Here is a 22,032-nt window from a genome sequence, read left to right as displayed (position 1 = left end):
CATTTAAAGTTGGGCTCAGCGCCGGCCAATAGGTAAAAGTTGGGATTATTATAATCCAATAATCCTTATGATAATGTACACCTTGTAAAAAAATTTTATTTAACTCAATATTATTACTATTATTATTATTATTATTATTATTATAAATCAGCTAGATGAAATTGTTAATTGATCAGTCTTTTATTATTATTATTAGTTCATTTTATCCGACCATATTTAATATTTTATGATTTCAAAAGTCGTATATTACACCTAAATTCACTTATGATGATAGTATTAGGCAAGATTTAGTACAATTACACATCTCTGAGGAAATGGTTCAGGATAGGAGCTCGCGAAGACATATGAACTTTAGGCAAGTTTTTTCTTTCTAGAATTTGCTTATTATTCTACACCCACACACACGGCATCTTGGGTTTGTGATAGTCTTTCAATCATGTGCTTTTTTAAAACAATCACTACTAACACACGAGCACTATATATTTGTATGCTATGCTTTTCTATGCAAGTCTTGATTAGAGCCGCGGGGGGGGGGGGGGGGGGGGTGTCTTACTAGAAGTAATCTTTTTATCCTTTTAAAGAAGTATGGTTTGCTTACTTCACATCCTCCCCAGACCCTACAAGTAGCTCTGTATTGGTGAGATTTTTACTAGGTATGGTTGTTGTAACTTGTAAGGGGGTTTTAACATTTAGCTTGGAAATTAACCTTAAACTCAACTAACCTACACAATGGGATACATGATTAACGAAGAACATGATTTTCCAATAGGTTACTCATTATCACCTTTTTCTTCGGAAAAGTGTGCCAACTTAAAGAACCAAAACCCCAAGGGTGTTAAGATCTCTACCTACAACCCGGAATGTCAACATCAACCTAAGTAAACCAAAACCAACATCATTGCCAAACAACGATACGTTGAACCAGCAACATCACAAAGTCAAACATAAGTACAAGTGTACAACATAACATTTCATTTCATTTCATGATGATTGCTGGATGAAGAAATCAGCTCCATTTTCAACATCATCAGTTTTGGTGCTTCCACTTTGTGCCATTAGTATTCTGTACACTCTCTTAGAGCAAACCTCTCCTAATCTTCTGTTATCTCCGACCAACCCTTCGGTTATTAAATTCGCAAGTAAGAATTCTTTCTCATGTTCCTGCAAAACGATCATTTTTATTCCCCATAATATATGTCCCTTTTTATTAAATTATCAATAAGCTTAGACTTGAAACACGAAGAAGAAACTTAATACTTACGGATTTGGTTGGATCCATGTACGCACTCAAGAGAGACTTCATGGTTGGATACTTCTTCCATATTGCTACAGCAAATCGAGTTTGTAACTTTGGGATGGCTACTAATGCTTTTAACCTAAAACAAAACAAAACTCACATTCATTTCATAGAGGTCGCAATTTTTAATACTTACGGATTTGGTTGGATCCATGTACGCACTCAAGAGAGACTTCATGGTTGGATACTTCTTCCATATTGCTACAGCAAATCGAGTTTGTACCTTTGGGATGGCTACTAATGCTTTTAACCTAAAACAAAACAAAACTCACATTCATTTCATAGAGGTCGCAATTTGACCCCTTTATACACAAATGGGTTGATCTCTTAACAGGTATAATGGTTTAAGCTAAATGCTTTAACTAAAAAAAGAAACTGATCATCATAATAATACAATTGTCATTTAAATTATTAAGTATTATAAAATTTCTTAAAAGAAGAATAATAAAGTGTTTGTGGGTCAGCACAACCCGACCGTTTGACACACACTAAAACAAAACTAATTATGCAGTAAAAGCTGAGCTTTTTGGTTGTGCAAAAACAAATGAATTCTAATAGCTGTGATGTTCAAGAAGGAAAAAGGTAAATCTTAGAAAATAATACAACCAGGTTCTTACCAAGAGCTCTTTTTTATTAGAGCTCGGTCAGTAGCATCTTTGGAAATAAGAGTACCATTAGCATTGACAGATAGCCGAGTTTTTGATTATTACTCCAAGGTTATAAGAAAATCAAACCATTTGATGTAATGAGAATAATTAAACTACTGAAAGAGCATAGATGGTACACAAAATAGATATAAAACCAGCAAACAACACACGCCATTAGCTATATGATTCAACATTTATCTCAATAATCAGTTTTCTTAATACAAAAAAGGGTTACCTAAACTGGCATGAGGCGAGGCTGCAAGTAAGACCAACAACATGTTCTGCCAATTCAGCTTCATCCATACATAATCTTGAATGTACTCCAACAAAATGTGTAGTAAGTTTTGCCAGAAGCTGTAAAATGTAAAAAAGGTTACTTTTAACTTATAACGTGCATATGCTAATTAAAGAATAATGAACGTCAGGGTAAAAAATATAACCTTTTCGACAGGTGGACGACTCCATCCACTATGATTCACAGGGTTTTTGTAATGCTCTTGTTCTCTTATCAAAATGAAAAGGGGAGAAATTCAAATATCCCTACCAATATGTGATGATCATATATACCCAATCTAAACTTGAAATATTATATATAATTATATACCCAATTAAAATGGAATTTTAGTTTATGAGCCTTTTACCCCTATAATTTCTTAACCTATCAAATTCTCCCTAGTTATGATTATATACAGAAAAGAAAGGTGTTGTAAATATTTTACAAAATGATATGAGCTTTGTAGTTGACTAATCTATATAACTGACGACTATTTTTCTACAAACTCGGTAATAAAATAGTTTATGAGAAAATTAAAATTGTGCTAGATTTTATGAAATTGGTAAATCTCATATTTTAAAATATATATATATATATATATATATATATATATATATGTTAATGGGTAAAGATAAGGTTAAAAATGAGCATATGAAATCTTATATTTTTAGGAAAACAAGGGTAAAATGGTCATTTCTTGAAAATGAGCAAATCTGATATTTTAACTAGTTTTATATAGCATACATGATATTTTAAGTTTGGATTGGGTATATTGTATATATAATAGTAGCTAATCAATGTAATAACATAGGTTTAAAATCACATTTTATTTGAGGCATATTATAAAATTTAACCTCTTATTGATGTAAGCAAGAAGCCGATTGGTGAGATAGCAAAGTGTATGAGACGGATATATGGATTGAACACGAGAGATGTGATCCATAAAGCGACACCCATTATCATCAGCTGCCAGCTGGCAAAACTCCTCTGCCTCAAAAACAAGTAACACGTAAGGGATGTGGGTCCCACGAGTCAGCCCCTGCAACATGATTAAATGCACTTAAGTTGTTAATATTGTTAAGTAGTTTTTAAAACCAAGGTCATAACAACATAATAAAGAAATTCATTAGACGAATAAGGTTTTGATGTTCGTGTTGGTTCGTTAAAAAATGAACATCTTCGTGTTCAATTTTGTTCGTTTGTTAACAGTATAAATTAACGGTTTACGAAAATAAACAAGCGAACATAACCAAGCTAAACTAGTCAAAAGTAATATGAAGAACAATGTGCTGAAACTAAAAAATTGTTCAAATTAGACTAAGCTGTAACACGCCAAAAACTGTAAATAAATGTATTAAAAAACATAAACGAAGGAACATAAACAAATGTAAACGAACAAACATAAATGAAATTAAAGAACGAACCTTCACAAATGAGGCATGTGTTCATGTTCGTTCGTTTAACTAAATGAACATTATCTTTTGTTCATGTGCGCTCGTTTATTATAAAACAAACAATCTGCCAAACGAACTGTTCACTGAATGCTTGGTTCATTAACAGGCTTAAACTTAAATTGTTTTTACCTGTGTTATGTTTTCTGGAACAGACATGGTCCAAATAATTGATCTTTCAACAGGATTTGAAGTGATTTGAAATTGAATACCTTTTTCAGCCAACCTTGTAAGCAGTTGTCCTAAACTAAGGGACAAGAACATGATTACACACCAGAAATTAAATAGTATTATATAAAGAATATGTCAATAATGAATCTTACCTCCTATTGATCCTTGTTCTACTACTTTAGTGTCGATTTTTGCTACAATGGATTGTTGAGCAAATTTTCCTTTTTCCCATCTTTCAATTTCTTTTTGTGTTTTTTTCATCTCTGCAGCTTGTGCCTTTAGAGCTATTTTCTCCAACTTTTCTTGCTTCAATTTGTATATGTATATATAAATTGAGACATTCATAGCAAATTAAATCTCAATTGATGTCTACTTTTCATGACTAAACCCAGGGCTGTAAACGAGGCAAGCCGAGCTAAGCCAGGTTGAGCTCGTGCTTGGCTTGAGCCTGAAGTTTAACAAGTCAGCTCAGCTCAGCCTCAGATATTTTAGAAAACTGAAAAGTCGAGCTCAAGCTCGGCATGTAAATGGCCTGAGCCAGCTCATGGCTAGTTAATGTTTTTACTTTTTTTTATTTTTTACACATATTGATATATAAATAACAAAAATAAAAAATAATAAAAATAATTTTTTAACATACACATAATGCAAAATTTAAGAAACTACAGAATTTTATAATCCTATATGTATTACTTTTGTTATTTTGATTTTTTTTCCAATTTTTGAAATGATGTAGAGCCAATTTAAAACTTGGGGTTTTCATTTTTTTTATAATTATTATTACCACACACACACATATATAAATATATAGGAGAAGGTTAACGTACAAATGAAATTAACGTGGTAAACGTGAGAATCAAGTAGAGTACTTATATATACAAGTAGAGTAATTATGTAATTACATCATAGAGTAATTATTCTATTATGTAATTACATAATTAATCTACTTGTATATATAATTACTCAACTTGATTCTCACGTTTAGCACGTTAATGTAGGTTCCCGGACGGATCGTACACGGGATATCGCTATCTACGCAGGTGCGGAATCCCTGCGTGGGTAGATACGAGCGTAGAATACGTAAAACACGAACACACGATACAAACGAAACCACGTTATATTATAACTCGAACCACGTCTATTACAGACACTTGACACGTGAAATGATCACTACTATCACGAACTCTAAAACAAACTATCAAAAACCGAACCCTTAAACAGTAACCCGTAGGTTACTTAAATACACGACAACTTCGCCTCAGGCGAAGTTGTCAATAACTTCGCTCGTTGAACAAGTTCGCCTAGGCGAACTTGTCAACAACTTCGCTTGTTCAACAAGTTCGCCTAAGCGAACTTGTTGACAACTTCGCTTACATACATAAAGATAAACTTAAACACAATTACATTACAGACTCGATTACAAACGCTAGACTATGAACTACTGACATCTATGTACCAACAGACTCCCCCTTGGCAGTAGCTTCATATCTTGATCTTCATAGCTTGTGTCTTGTAATCTCTCGTCTTCTCTCTGCATCCCCTCAAGCATGCACTCCCTGTCTAATACATACAGAGACCAGCTTCTGGTACTTCTTAGCTTCCTCTTTCCAAGCAGGAATGTAGAAAATCTTCTTAGCATGTAGTACCTGCAAGTAAGCTTGAGACAGATTGACTAAGTGCATAGGATCATACACCCTCATAATCTCTTGCTCATCTTCATCCTCCATGACTGCTTCAGCAGTCTCACAGTCCACGTACCACCATTTCAAATCTTTTAAGACATTCTTGGGCATCACCTTCATCGGCACTTCTTTTAAATTACGGACTGGTTTATACTTCATAACCATCCATGGTTTGCCGTCTGCCCTCATCCCTCTATCTTTATCTTCCACTAACTTCCCTTTCTGAGGCTTCAGAAGTTCAAACTTTTTATCTTTGATGGCCTCCTTCCAAACAATTTTCCCAATCATCCTCGCTATATTATCATTACTTCTGTTTATCAGCCCCAGTCTCGCTAAGTCTTTCACCTCACACTCCGGTAAGGTATTCAGGGATCTTAACATCCTCTTGAAGTACTGAATGCCGTCGTAACGTTTTACCACAAATAACTTGATCTGTTCATCATAAATCCAACAGATGATTCCCTTCTTCGCCTCAGCATAGCCTTTAATGTTATAGCTCTTCTTGAACATGGCTGGAACAGCAGGCTTCTTGGTCTTGATAAACCAATGAGCACAGCCTTCCTTCCACCTAGGCTGCTCCTCCCACTCAGTAGTCTCATCCATCTCAGCCCTCACATTGGCTTTCTCAACCTCAGGGATCTCGTGTTCAACGTTTTCTTCAACAATCTCCCCTTCTTCTATCACATTCTCTACCACAATTTCTGCACCAATCTTTTCAATCTCATCGATTGGCAGAACATCATCTTCATTCATCAACTCATCATCCTCTAACATCTCGTCTATCTCTTTCAGTGCATCAATCATATCATCAACATCTTCAACATCATCATCAACCGCAACTACATCATCACCAGCTGTAGACTCCCCCTCAGCTGTGGAAGCCCCAAGAGCTATAGAAGTTCTTGGCAACTCACCACCTGCACCGGAAGGTGCATTGGGATCATCGTCTCGGTCTTCTCTTCTTTTGGTCCTCAGCTCATCTCCTCTACAGCTTATCTCCCCCTGAGATGCCAAGAACGCTTTCAAGGCATCTATGATTTTCCCGTGCTCAGCCAGGAGGGATGCCTGCAGTTGATTTGCTTCCACTAGGCTTTGTATAGTCTTTGACTGCTCAGCTACAATCCGCTCTAGTGAAGCTATTCGTTCCGTGTCTGAACTGGGCGTGTCCGCAGGTGGTACCGTACCCGATACTCCTGCAGTAGTGGTGACCGTAGACTCAACAAATCGTGCTACTACCACTGTTGGAGGTGGTAGAGACACAATTGCTGGAGCCGACGTCTGGACGGCCGTGACCGATGGAATGTCAGCCGATGATGTAGCCACTACGGGAACAACCGTAGCGCTTGTACTCGATACCTACACAGAGGTAGGAACAAGGGACATACCAGACAAGGCAGGTGGAGCAAAACGTGCAAACCTTGAAGTCTCTCCGGCTCCTACACCCATACCTGTCATTTCCCTTCGTGAGCGCTTTCTCACCAGCTGCACAGCTTCTTCTTCATCATCTTCCTCATCGTCGTCGTCAACAATTCTCTTCTGCTTACCCACCGTTCTCTCATGCCTCACCATCATTCGTCTGGCCTCTTCCATCACATCATCAAAATCAGCTTGTGGACCCGAGACTTGAATATTCTCATGTGGATCAAACCGGTCCATATCAAACAACCCTTGCCCGCCGAACATGGCGTCAAGATCAATCTCAGAAGCTGGCACAGCAGCAGATACAGCAGTAGATACAGCAGGCGCAGCTGATACAGCCTGGTGTGCTGCCGCCTGTTGTGGTCTTGGGTCTCTGAACTCGTCCCCTGCCGCAGGCACATACTCCGGGTTTATAAGATACCCAAAGAGTGGAGTATGCCTGGGACGCAGCTCAGGCTTGCTTCGTGCGCTGGACGTGCGACACTGTGCAAAGATACGTTTTGTCACACTTTCAACGTATCGTATAGGGCGTCGTTGAGGCAGCGTCGGAGCCACATGATTGAAAATCATCTGTAGGAATCGAGGATACATTGTAAACCGCTCACGCGCCACAGCCCTTCGTTGCCTGTCGATCTCGTAAAAGATCATCTGGCTAAACGAATATCTTTTATTATAAGTCAATGCAGTCATAGCAGACTGCATTGTCGCACCCATCCCATCAGTGCCTGCCTTCCGTCCTGACATACATACGATCATGACGTGCATAAGGAAGCGCCACTGATCTAAGAGGAACCCCTTCCTCCGTTGAGTGTCTCCTAAGAGACCCGAATATCCCATCCTGAGGAACGCCCCATCACGGAATGGCGCAACAAACTCCGTTGGGTCATCCCTCGTTTCTTCACCAAACTGCAACGCCACCCGTATATGTTCAGAAGAAAACTGAACGACTTGACCGTTAACGGTGGCTCGCATAACAGGGGGCTCAACCCGGCAATCATACTCTACCGTCTGCCAAAAGTCTTCAATGTTCGGTAGCGAAATGGGCAGGGTAGTCGTTATTGCATGATAAATCCTTGAGCGCAGGAGAAAAGTAATTATCTCCCTATAATCCTCCACGCCCTTTGCATCTGGGTCAAGTGTTATGAACTGGTTATGGGCTGGAAAGAATTGTCTTTGATCATCACCGTCATCACCTGCACCTCCAACAGCAGCCATATCTGCACTAAACGAACCAAGTTAGATAAACGATTAAGTTGTACACAAGTTCGCTTGATTACCAGGAGCGAAGTTGTGATCAAACCTGTTTAGGCGAAGTTAAAGGTGAGGCGAAGTTGGGATCAACTTCGCTTCATCTTTAAGTTCGTCTAATTAATTTTAAGTAAAATGTTCTGGGCGAAGTTAGTGGTAACTTCGCCTCTTCACAACATCGCCCCAGGCGAAGATAAGGGTTAGGCGAAATTTTGCCCTAGGCGAAGTTGCGGATAACTTCGCCTCAGGCGAAATTAAGCCCCAGGCGAAGTTGCGGATAACTTCGCCTAAACCCTAACTTCGCCTGAACTGAATCGGCGACTGTTAGGATTCCAATCATCCGAAAATCCGATGTTTCGGTAAAAATTGACGATGAATAACTGAATAACACTTGGTATTAAGGTTATGAGGACGTAAATTTTGTCCATGAACACGTAACATGATGTTTGAAAATCGGTTTCAAAAACCCGATGATTCGAGGTTAAAAACCGGGTCGAAACGACCCTTGATTTGCGTGAACGAACTAGTAATACATGATAAAATAACACCTCGGACCTTTGATCGGAATGAAAATCGAAGTAAAATAACACGATATCGTTCGAAAGAACAAGTTCGCCGGATATTCTGGTCTGTTACAAGTTCGCTGTAAATAATGAATAAATTTACTGTTTGAAACCTTTTTATAGGGTCAGAGTTGGTCAGGCGAAGTTACGGATAACTTCTCCTAGGCGAAGTTATCCACAAGTTCGCCTGATTCAACTACTTCGCCTATATTTTCAAAACCAACCCTTGTAAATTTGAACAATTTGAATTAACTCTTTAAAATTTTCTTTTAAGAATTAAACGTCGTGATTAATTCTAAGTAACCAGTTAAAATCAAAACAACTATAAAACTAAGAAAAACTTATAAAAATTTTAACGAATAAGGGATCAAATTTCAGTCTCGATAGGGACTGCTACGTTTTAGAAAAGATCCGAACAGGAATCATACTAACTACGTGACTGTCACATAGATCCGTGTTTAGCTGTATTATGACATATAGAGACAGGTTGTAAGCAGGTATAACTTAAAGTGGTTTTCATCGTTTCTGTGATACGAGTTAGGTTCAATTAATCCTTAAAATTTAAGTGGGCAACAACTCAGAAATATTGATGCCTCCTATCTATCCTCAAAGCGTATTTGGCTTTCCCCAAGTCACCCCGAATTGACTTCGACCCATAGTGTCTGATTAACTTGTATGTACTCTCCTTCTGGTTCCCGTTCTTCTTCTTACTCTAAGATAGAGAAGTCTTGATTTTGTGATCACTAATATGTTACAATAACTCCAAATTTTTTTTTTTTTTTTAATAAACACAAAAACATGGTTACTCGGGATTGATCATCCCGTTCAGCTCAATTAGGTTTTGAAATCTGGATTTATCAAACGCTTTTGTAAATAAATCAGCGAAATTTTCTAGCGTATCGACCTTTTCGACCTTAATCAGTTTCTTCTCAGCACAATCCCGTATGAAGTGATGACGAATGTCAATATGTTTAGTTTTACTATGCTTCACGGGATTGTTAATTACTGAGATGGCAGCAGTGTTATCAATTAAAATAGGAGTGAGTAAGAAATTCAGACCATAGTCGCGCAATTGTTGCTGAATCCTCAAAACCTGAGAGCAGCAGTTGGATGCTGCCATATATTCAGCTTCGCACGTAGAGATTGCGACTGATGTCTGTTTCTTACACTGCCATGAAACTAATCTTCCACCGAGAAACTGACATCCTCCTGTTGTCGACTTCCGACTCTGATTGCATCCTCCATAATCAGAATCTGTATATGCTACCAGTTCTACGTCTCCTCCCTTCGGGTACCACAACCCTAGCTTCGGCTTGCCTTTGAGATACCTCAAAATCCTCTTCACACCCTTCATGTGAGATTCCTTTGGGTTTGCCTGAAAACGAGCACAAAGACAAACAGCAAACATTATATCAGGCCTAGAAGTAGTTAAATACATCCAAGAACCTATTATAGCCCGATACTGAGTTGGGTCCACATCTGCTTCACCGTCTATTTCAGCTCCCAACTTGTGGTTGACGCAAATTGGAGTGTCAAATGGAGAAGAGTCCTCCATCTTGAAGCGCTTGAGGACATCATGAACATATTTTGTTTGATGAATGAACATCCCATCATTCTTTTGATCAACCTGCAATCCTAAAAAGAACGTTAGTTCACCCATAGCACTCATCTCGAATCTTTTCTTCATAACGGCCTCAAAATCCTGACACATGGAGACTCTTGATGCAGCAAATATGATGTCATCCACGTAGACTTGAACTAGCAGGAAGTCACTTCCTTCTCTCTTCACAAACAAAGTACTGTCGATCAAACCCCTTTCAAAACCATTTTCTAGCAAGTAGTCCGATAACGTTGAATACCAGGCACGAGGTGCCTGATGTAATCCATACAGCGCCTTGCTCAACTTGTACACATGATCAGGAAAGTCTGGGTCAGGAAAACCAGGAGGTTGCTCAACATACACAACCTCATCAACTTTCCCATTGAGGAACGCACTCTTCACGTCCAACTGAAACACTTTCATCTTCTTGAAAGCAGCAAACGCCAAAAACAATCTTATCGCTTCCAACCTGGCCACCGGAGCAAACACTTCATTATAATCTATCCCCTCTTGCTGATTGAAACCTTTAACGACCAGTCTCGCCTTGTTTCTTATTATAATCCCCTTTTCATCTCTCTTGCACTTAAACACCCACTTTGTGCCTATCGCATGCACATTCCTTGGTTTTTCAACCAAAGTCCAAACTTCCATCTTCTTAAATTGAGCCAACTCTTCTTGCATGGCCTCAACCCACGAGCTGTCCTTAAGAGCCATTTGATAATTTTTCGGTTCAATCTGGCTAATAAAGCATGAGTACAAACATTCGTTCATTATACCCGTTTCCTTAATGCTTGTATAAACACAGGTGTGCTCATTCAAGCTACTTCTGGTTTGTACACTGGAGGACACATCACCTATAACATTCTCCAGAGGGTGATCTTTGTGAATTCTCGTGGTCGGCACAGCACCGACATGCAAATTATCTTCTAAATTAGTAGAGAGCTCATCAATGGTTGTTTCTGGCTGAGAGTGAAAAGGATTAATAAACTCTTCTTCAGGAGAGACAGCAGGGGAACCGATAGAATTTGATGAGGAAGGTTGACAATCATCAAATAGCTGTCTATGTGCCAAATTTTCCTCCTCATCTAGAATCATCTTCGTAGCAACACGTTCTTCTTCTTCTGTACGAACCAAATCAGGTATGTTAAAAGACTTGAAGAGCCTATCATAGTCGAAAATCCCAGGAGGTCCGATGCTCGGTCTTGGCGATCTGTAACTCGTAATGTCGGTGTTACATACCACCTCAACCTTGCCGTTCGTTGTATTAAAGACACGCCTGTTGGGAGTCCCAACTTCATAGCCGACTAAGATTCCTTCATCGGCTGCTTCACCAAACTTTGAATGTGCCTTTAAAATTGAACACGGGGACCCGAAAGCTTCAAGTCCACACAAATTGGGCTTTCTTCCATGCATCAGCTCGTAGCATGTTTTATTAAGTCTTTTTACCGTTAACACTCTATTCAGGACATAGCAAGCTGTAGAAACAGCTTCAGCCCAGAACACCACTGGAAGCTTCGAATCAGCCAGCATTGTTCTGGCTCCTTCAATTAAAGTTCTATTCTTCCTTTCAGCCACTCCATTCTGTTGCGGAGTATACGGAGCGCTGAATTGGTGTTCAATCCCTCTTGACAGACAGAAGATCTCCATTTCAAAATTTTTAAACTCAGAACCATTGTCACTTCTGATGAACTTCACTCGTTTATCCATAATGTTCTCAACTTTGGTAATCAGATTCTTCACCAGTTGAGCCGTTTCGTCCTTTGATTTCAGGAAGTATACCCACGAGTATCGTGAGTAGTCATCAGTAATCACCAAGCAATAAGTTGTACCACCTAGACTTCTTACATTCACAGGACCGAAGAGATCCATGTGAAGCAGCTCTAGTGTATCAGCAATTGAGTTTACTTTCTTTGTGAGATGGGACTTCTTGTGCTGCTTTCCCTTTTTGCACGCAAGACATTTGTCTTCAAAATTGAAACTTTTTAAGGGAACACCCAACACAAGCCCATGTCTGACAATATGGTTCGTCTTCCGAAGATGAATGTGCCCCATTCTCCTGTGCCACAGTTCAGATTCCGATTCGCTTGCTTTCGTCAAAAGGCACGATTCTTCCGTTGACATTTCAGTTGAACTTAGATCCATCATATACGTATTTCGATCACGTGGAGCTTTCATAACTATCCACTCCTCTGGTATTTGAAAACCAGCCTTTAACACAATCGCATCAGTCTTCGTGAAGTGTACGGTATAATCTTTATCACAAATCTGCGACACACTCAGCAGATTGTGCTTAAGTTCTTCAACAAAATTCACATTTTCTAACGTCATTTTCCCGTTAGTTACTTTACCCCTTCCTGTTATTCTGCCACCACTCTCACCGGCAAAACTGACTCTTGCTCCCTGAACAGGTTTTAAATCTTGTAACAAATTCTTGTTACCAGTCATGTGCCGGGAACAGCCGCTGTCCACAACCCAAAGATTATTGGAAGCCCTGTTCAACTGTTCCTGCACAAACAAAAGAGATTATTAAAATTTGGGGACCCAAGACCTCTTGGTCTTGGGTCGACTAACCTTCTTATCAGAACTCACACACCTTGACTGACCATAGTTAGCATTAGGAAAATTTTCACGAGTCCTAACAGGATACCTCCTTGGAGACTGATAGTGAGGCCAACCAAACCGACGAACATTAAGAGAATCAAAAGAATTATAGCATTTGGTTTGGTTATTAGTAGTGTGAAAACGAGATGTGTTTCTTCTAAAACCGGTATTATATCTCAAATTTGAATGGTTTTCATTTTTAACATTTAAACGATTACTAAAAACCTTAGTCTCAGTTTTCGAGGGCCTCACCTCTCTGAAACGCTGCTTCAGAGGGCAATCAGCAACAAGGTGCCCTGTTTGATTACATCTAAAACAACATCTATATTCAGCTTTCTTTTCAGCAGATGTTTTAGATGTGGAGGCAACATTACCACCCGTACGTCTCACATAAGGTGGGACATATGGGTTGAGTGGAGTACTCTTTTGAGTTGATTTAACATTTTCTCCACTAGTGGGTAATACTTCCTTCTCTTTTGTCTTACCCGACTCGGATGACTTATCCGAATCAGATGAGACTGGACTTGAAATTTTAATTTTTGAGAATGGCGAACTTGTTTCGCCTTTACTAACTTCCGGTACTTTACCAGTTTCCTTAGCAGTACCTGTCTGATCAGCTACAAAATTAACAGATTCATGAACACTAGGATTGAAAGTATAATTATGGTTATATGGTGGTGGAACCTCATGGTAACCAATTCCTCCCCTCTTAGGTGAGGAACCTTGATCACTGACGAGGTGATCAAGAATAGCAGAGGAATTCCGGAATTGCTCCAGTTTCCTATTTAGTTCCACCACTTTTACCTGGTGATCAGCAATCTGCTTTTCTTTCACAGCAATTAACTTGGTTTTCTCTTCTAAAACCTCGTAGCTTAGATCGATCACATCAATTTTTTCAGCTAATTTTGTTTTTAAACTTTTAACGTCCTTTTCACACGCTTTAATTTTTATTCTATAATTATTTTCTCTTGTCTTTGTAAAATGATGATCTTCTTTCAAGGTTTTAAATTCGGCATCCAATTTAACATACTGATCAGTAATTGTTGCAAGCTGTTCAGACAAGTTCTCACACTTAGTACAGATAGGTTTAGTACATACCTCGGTGTTCTGATCATCAGCCATGAAGGCTTTTTCATTTTCAGCAGCTTTCACACACTCTTCAGCTGCAACCTTCGCCATGTGAGCTTGCTCAAAGAGTTCTCCAGAGAACATATTCCAGCTGTATTCACCAGCATCAGACATCATGGCTCTATTCCCATTGTTATTTCCACTTTGCTGTGTAGTCCTCCCCTGACTACGTTCTACCCGTGCATTAGTGCACTCTTTTGCAAAGTGTCCATTCTGTTGGCAATTGTAACACCTCACCCTTGACTTGTCAAATCCTGGCTTTCCACCTACGAACTTTCTGCCAGTCTTCTTCATGAAACGCTTCACTCTTCTAACTATCATCGCCATCTGCCACTGCATATCCATCTCCTCCAGATCATCAGGATCGATCTGGTCATAGTCTTCTTCCAAAGCAGCAGGGTCCACAATCTTCCCTTGTATGTAGTTCTCGTAAGAAGCAATAAAAGATGCATAGACTACAAACTGCTCTTCAGCAGATTTGACACTCATTGGCATCTTGGAATAGTTATTGCTTAAAGCACTGGGAGAGAAACTACTTGTGGATGCTTGAGGTTTCGAAGCACTTGATCCTCCAGCAACGAAGCAAACATCACCGTTCACGTTTACAGACACATTTCCTTCATGAGAAGAGTCAGAACCTGACTCTCCTTTGGAGTAGTAAGCAGCAGAGTCAGGCTTCGAACTTGAGCCTGAGTTAACTTTGGCACCATACATACCAGGGTCTTGAACCTGATCCGTTGGTGTCTCTTTTCGAACCATATTAAGCTCAAAGGTTCTGAGCTTGTTTACTGCTGTCTCCAAGTCATAATTGTGAAAGTCTTTGTCTTCCCTCATTAGAACAGTGTACATTTCCCACTTCGGTGGGAGAGCATCGAGAAGCTTCTCAACTATTTCCTCCTCTCTGTAAGCAATTGAATAGTTGTTCAGCTCTGTCATTAGATGATAATATCGGGTGATAATATCATCGAGCGATTCGTTCTTCAAATACTTGAAAACAGAGAACTGGGTCTTTAACAGCTTAATCTTCGAGGCATGAATACCCACGTTCCCTTCGAATCTATTCTCAAGAGCATCCCAAAGCTCTCGTACAGAAGTGTACTTCCGGAATGTATGGAGAACCTCTTGAGGAAGAGCCATAGTAATTGCAGCATGGGCCTTGCTCTCGGCCTCATACATTTTCTTCTCTTCTTCCTCAATCTTGCTGTACTTCTTAACCACATCACGACCTTCGTACTCCATTGTCGGTGGGATATATCCATCCTGGATGCACACCCACATCTTTGCATCCTGGTATTTAATATACTGAATGAATCTATCTTTCCACGCTACGAAGTCTGTTCCTTTCATCAACCTTGGGGCCTTAGTAGCCGACCCCGCTTCGACTTCCATTTTGACTAACTCTGAGATGTTAATCGGCGACATCTTCTCGAAAATACGAAAAACCCGAAAAATCAAAAAATTCTTCCAAACAGTACTATAGGCGAAGTTAAGGATAACTTCGCTTAAGTGTTAACTTCGCTGGAAAAACCTTAAATTCGCGTGACTTGGCGAAGTTGAGAATAACTTCGCTTAAGGTAAGCGAACTTAGGAGGTAAGCGAAGTTGAGGATAACTTCGCTTAGGCGAACTTATGAGGTAGGCGAAGTTGTGGTTAACTTCGCATAACCTTATATCTTCGCCGAAACCCTACTTCCAGTGACGGCAACTTCGCCTGAAGAACAACAACTTCGCCCGAAGAACACTGAAAATATTCAGATTTGTTTTCAACGATTTAGCAGTTTCCGGTCGGTGTTATGGCTTGAATAAGACTGTATAAGGTGAGTATAACACAGTCCCAACGAAAACGCGTCCCACAAATAGGTCAAACGAGACGTTTTCTACACCCGCGTGAAATCCCGAACCTCACAATCGAGCCTAAGCTCTGATACCAATTGTAGGTTCCCGGACGGATCGTACACGGGATATCGCTATCTACGCAGGTGCGGAATCCCTGCGTGGGTAGATACGAGCGTAGAATACGTAAAACACGAACACACGATACAAACGAAACCACGTTATATTATAACTCGAACCACGTCTATTACAGACACTTGACACGTGAAATGATCACAACTATCACGAACTCTAAAACAAACTATCAAAAACCGAACCCTTAAACAGTAACCCGTAGGTTACTTAAATACACGACAACTTCGCCTCAGGCGAAGTTGTCAATAACTTCGCTCGTTGAACAAGTTCGCCTAGGCGAACTTGTCAACAACTTCGCTTGTTCAACAAGTTCGCCTAAGCGAACTTGTTGACAACTTCGCTTACATACATAAAGATAAACTTAAACACAATTACATTACAGACTCGATTACAAACGCTAGACTATGAACTACTGACATCTATGTACCAACAGTTAATTTCATTTGTATTTGATCCAAACCCTATATATATATATATATATACAAACCAGGGTTTAAGTTTAAACAAGCCAAACGAGTGAGCCAACGAGCAATCCACAAGCTAACAAGCCCGTTAACGAGCGAGCCGCGAGCCAAGCCTACCTTGGCTCGTTTACAAAGAAGGCTTGTTGAGTGAGCCAAGAGCTTTTTTAACAGCCGCAGCTAAAACGCATACCTCTCTCTGTTGTTTCCTCTCATTCATCAAACGAGCCTTTTCTTCCTTTGTGGTTCTTGCACCAACGCCTTTTTTCTTATTTGCAATGCCCGTAGTTTTATCTTTCATACCAATATTTTGACTTGGTAGAGGCAAAATATCATCTTCTTTTTCAAAATGATCAAAAGCCGGATTGCTTCTACTTGTGAGATGCATAATATGATCCTCTTGAGAATGATCGGATAACTGAATAACAACATATCAGCCCTCCACAAGCTAAATACATTTCATATAGGCATACAAAAGGTAGAGAGTACCTGTGGAAAATCATCTTGTACGATAGGTGGAAAAGAATAAGTGTCTGCACACATCTCTCGTATTAGTATTTACTGATGACTTCTGAAAGCAAAACCGTAACTCGTAAAATTACATAAAAAAGAAAATTGCACTTACCATTTAATATTAAGGATGTAGAAGGCGGCTTTTCAAAAGCGTTTTCCACTGATTTTGAGTGGTTTAGTTTTGCTGGAGAGTTCCCAAAGCCGTCAGATTCCAAACATATTAATCCTGAAAGGACATTTTGGATGATGATAATTGAAGCAAGATAAAACATGTAAATAATTTTGCAATTGAAAGCGATGAAAGAAGATACCAGGGGAGTTAGGGTTAGCGATAAAACATACGCACGGTGTAGGCATTAACAGGCTCATGTTGCCTTTCTGTCTACATAATGATGAATCTAGACAAGATCAGTGGCCACCTGATTTGCTCATGGAGCGTGCAAACTTTGGCTTTGTCAAAATCTTTCAAACTCATGATATTCCGCGTCCATAACGTCCATATCTCGTTCTTTTCATTCAAAGCATGCAAATCACTAACCAATTATATCAGAATCTTTCGAACTCGTGATTTAAATCGTTGTTAAACCTAGCAAATGACTGATGACCAGAAACCAAACAACCGATGATCTAATAAGCTGTTCTCCACTATGGTGGAAAACAACTATTACTCCTAAACAGCTGACAAAAAAACATCCGATAAAAGGATTACTACTGCTATGTCAAACTACTGAAGAACAATGAAAGAACTAAAAGACAAACTACTGATAATCACACATCAGTTGTTATAAGAAAATCAGTATTTAGCATAGGATTCCATGTAATAAGTTGTTTAGTATAATTGATCACCTTTTATCTTTAGTACATCAGTAGTTTCACACTTGTAAGAAAATAAAGAAGAGAGTATCCTCTGTAAAACACTTTTTTTCACTATGCATATTACAATGCTTTTTTATACTAAGAAATAAGATGAATATGATAAGCTAAGGTTAAGGGGAACAATATATTGTAATCTTTTGGTTATGATTAATGCAAAGTTCTCCCGTATGAAACCTTCAATGGCTTGTTTGTTTGAGTTAATTTACAATGCACTAATTTTGATAATACTAATTGGTTCATGGTTCAAATATTAATTCGGTTAAAGTGTTTCTAATCCATTCAATGGATTATAACAGTTGTTTACTGCTTCATTGATTAAGTGTTCAATCCAAAGATCCCAACAAATGGTATCAGAGCCTAAATCTCTAAATTTGATTTAACAATCAAATCAAAAAAATTTTCTAGCTCAGATTGGTATTTCTAATTGTTGTTGCATACTTGCATTTATTGCTAAATAGAATTTAACTAAGTTGTTCAAAAACCCAGTTAAAATTTTGTTTTCTACATATTTTCTGAAAAAGAAGTAAGAGTAAGATCATGTCTTTAATATAAGATCCTCACAATACTAGTTCGCATTCGAAGCCACTGATGCCTGTACACGGACAGTACAACATATGGGCTCAAAGAATGCTACATCATCTTAGCAACAAAAACATTGGTTGTTGGAGGTCTGTTGTTCATGAGCCTTATTCCCATGAAATATGAGAAACCAATACGTGATGATTTCAGTTCATTCTTGTAGATCTAGTTCTTGATATATAACAGGTGATAGATCGATACGTTATACGGATTGTGAATTACTTTAAGTGAAGTGTGTGTGTGAGGATATTTGGACAAAGTAATGGCTTGTTAATAGTCATAATCACATTTGTTAATTTAAGCATCAGGGTACACAATATATATATATAGAAGAAGACCCCCATTCATTATACATTCATTATACATCTCATAACGAATGGGGACCATTCATCTTCAATCCCTAATACTAATTGAAAGTATAACAAATGACTCATTCGTTTTACCTCAATCGTTAAAAATCCTTAACAAATGGTACTAATATATTAACGATTGGGCTCATTCGTTATACATTTCATAAAGAATGGCCTTAATACATAACGGATGGGCACGTTCGTTAAAAATCCTTAACGAATGGCCAATAAACATAACGAATTGTAAACATAATTACCAAAATATCCATTACATTAATAATAATAAATTACATAAGATAAACATATACCGAGACGACACAACCATGAACTAACAAAATCCCCCTCGTCTCGTGCTCTTTGTCTTCGATTACTTGAATATTTTAGTCTTCCAGTCAGCACAACTATGCTCCAAACTCATGGCAAACGCGCATCACAAGTTGAAATTGCATAGCAAGATCGTAATCCTCCATCTAAGAAAATAGGATCTCGTTAATGAATAACGCATCATTGTCCGATTCCGATAAGTTAACTAACCACATCGGGTCGATAACCCGATGAACTCCATCTTCAATCCCGTACCAAGTACGATAACGGCTTCACCGGTGTGGTTGTCATAATACCACGGATTGAATGTCTTGTAAAGACTTTAGGGAAAAGTCTTTACAGGAACTCGCTTCAAAGTCTGCGACGACTTTACCTTTAACACAAAGCTTTCTCCAACCGTTCTGTGGATCGATCTCGTCGATATATTTACGTGTAGGAACCTATGGTTTAGAGAACTTGAAACCGTGACGTACCTCAAACAATAATTGACGATAGAACCAATCCACCATCTCGCTTTTTCCCTGATTGACGAAAGACCCATTTGCCAATGTACGCACGGTTCATCTTGTTAAAGTAAGAACATCTGCAATGTGTTGATAGTATTACACACCATGTTCGGTCTTGATGATGCATATCTTAAGCTCAGAGTCGTAGATCCAAGAGACGATATCACCTTTGACGGTTTTCACAGCTTTGAATGTCATCATTTGATGAGTAGTTGCACGAACTTTGACCAGCCTATCAATCTCTTGATTCGAATACCTTAAAACATCAATGAGTTTCGAGAAGTTAGCATCATTGTGTCCAAACATACCATAAAAACCTAGTTTCTTCGGAAATCGACCCATATTCCTTTACTTTATCCTTCATCTTTTTCTTACTCAAATGTTCTTCAGCTGCTTGCACATGTTTAGTACTAAAGAATGGAATACCTGTATTCGTATTAGTACGCGTGTATATATCATGATAATCCTCAGCTGTCACGTCTTCCTCTTTGACTTTGTCATAGTTAAACGACGTATCCGGAGATGAGATACTCGTATCGAACCTGACCTCATCGTCATCAATAACCTCCACATCCTTCTCATTCTCTAACTTATCTAACTCCTCATCATTTAACCCGAGCAGTAACGCGATGTGTTCTCTGGTTAATGATTGATCAATGAACTCACCTTCCTCGATCTCGTCGGCGTTAACCATGCTCATAACAACACCTATTTCATTATCCATAAATAGAACCGTATTGGCCTTTACTGACTCAATAGGTTGCACGCTAGTAGTGTCACAATACACCACTAACTGCTTATCACCACCCTTAATCCCGAGACCAGCACAAGTACCAAAAGTACCTATCTTTTGTTTATGCTCACCACCACGTGTTCTAGCACCAGGGTCTTTATCATCGTCATTTCCTTTCAACTTCTTTAGCATGTCGTCTTTGCAAGTAAGTTGAAGGATGCCATCTTCTTGTTCCTTAATCTGCTCCCCCTGAGCAGTAACAATGGCTCGTGGCTCACGATTCTCACATTGATAGTAAGAAATGTGGTTAGCCATCTTCCTTTAATCCAACCGCATTTGTTCTTGGAATTGACGATCAACGACCATTTAATTCTCTTAACGATGAATCAAATTCAACGACATAACCATTTGCTGAGGAACAGGCATGGTAAACCATGTTGGAGGAGGTAGTTTCATTGGGCCTTGAGGATGATTGAACGCTATATATGAAAAATCCATAGGTTGCATCGTTGTCGGCGTTGGCGTAGGACTTGTTGCTATAGTAAAAGCACGAGATGTTTGCATCGGAGATATAATCGATTGAGGTATAGATGCAAATATCAGATTAGATGATGTCGTAGTCATGAAAGTAACATCAGGGGTACTAATAACAGTAGAAACCGCCGGTGCTTGTTGAGGAACAGATGACATTGGTACAAATGGACCAATCTCCACTCCATCACCCTTACGGGTCCTCATCTTCTTCGGCTTATCAGTCATTGTAGCTTTGCCCTTTCATTTACGTGCAACAGCCTCAACAAGAGCTGCTTCAACAACCCTATTCCCACTATCATTTCCACCGTTTCCACTATTATCTTAATCACCAACATCACCACCATTGTTGTTCCCACCTGGTCCACCTTCACGTTCCAAATCGGTTGCTTCGTGAATCCAACAATCATTAGGTGGACATACATAATCATGTCTCACCACATGACCTATCAATCTTTTGAATCTTGACATGTTCTCTGGAGTTTGATTCCAACACGTCTTCATCCTTTTCATCGTTTTCTCAGACATATAATCCAAAACCATCACATCATCCGCCAATGTCATATCACATATCAAATCAGGTGCCAAGTCATTAATAATTAACTACAGGAATCACGGATACATCAAAAACTTATTCTTGCGGTGACTAACCTAGCAGTTCTCTTTCAAATAATAGAATATCAACTCCGAAAAGTTGAATGGCTTGTTGAGAATGAAAGCCAAAGCCGACTGCAACATGATTCTGCACTCATCAAATCCACCTTTTCTCCCCCAAGGCAGTGAATAAGTACATGTAGCAAGTACTTGTATTGTTCACATAAATATGCCTTGTTGTATTGTGATCAATCCAGCTCATCCTTGTAGTTCAATCGTTGAAATAAACCTCGGATCAAAGCTTTATCAAATTCACAAGGATCATCTACGGTATCAGTAAACCGTAGGACCCTGCATATCACATCAACATCGATAACAATCCTCTTGTTCTGCACTTCAGCTTCGATATGTTTCTTGGCATCGACATATTTTGCACTATCCCAAAATGGACGAATAATACTAAAATGTACCAGGACACCAACAGATATTGCATAATGAATTCTTGAGCGATGTAAGA

General features: G+C 39.0%; 1 pseudogene across 1 annotated transcript; it reads right to left on the bottom strand.

Annotated features, from left to right (window-relative positions):
• Positions 1–843: 843 nt before the first annotated feature.
• LOC143620555 (uncharacterized) lies at positions 844–20,705 on the bottom strand (annotated as a pseudogene). The gene is made up of 13 exons (XR_013151356.1): positions 19,966–20,705; positions 19,762–19,913; positions 17,135–17,248; positions 16,999–17,042; positions 16,703–16,927; positions 3,993–4,146; positions 3,802–3,911; positions 3,073–3,257; positions 2,385–2,448; positions 2,167–2,298; positions 1,915–2,006; positions 1,434–1,548; positions 844–1,161 (listed from the first exon to the last, which is right to left on the bottom strand). The product of XR_013151356.1 is annotated as an uncharacterized LOC143620555 (transcript).
• Between the last annotated feature and the right edge of the window lie 1,327 nt (positions 20,706–22,032).

This window comes from Bidens hawaiensis, unplaced genomic scaffold (assembly GCF_021521415.1).
Source record: "Bidens hawaiensis isolate Kalapana, Puna unplaced genomic scaffold, B.hawaiensis_p1.1 tig00002602_1, whole genome shotgun sequence".
Lineage (NCBI taxonomy): Eukaryota > Viridiplantae > Streptophyta > Magnoliopsida > Asterales > Asteraceae > Bidens > Bidens hawaiensis.
The sequence above is the reverse complement of the archived record's forward strand: the minus strand, read 5'-3'. Positions and strand labels throughout refer to the sequence as shown.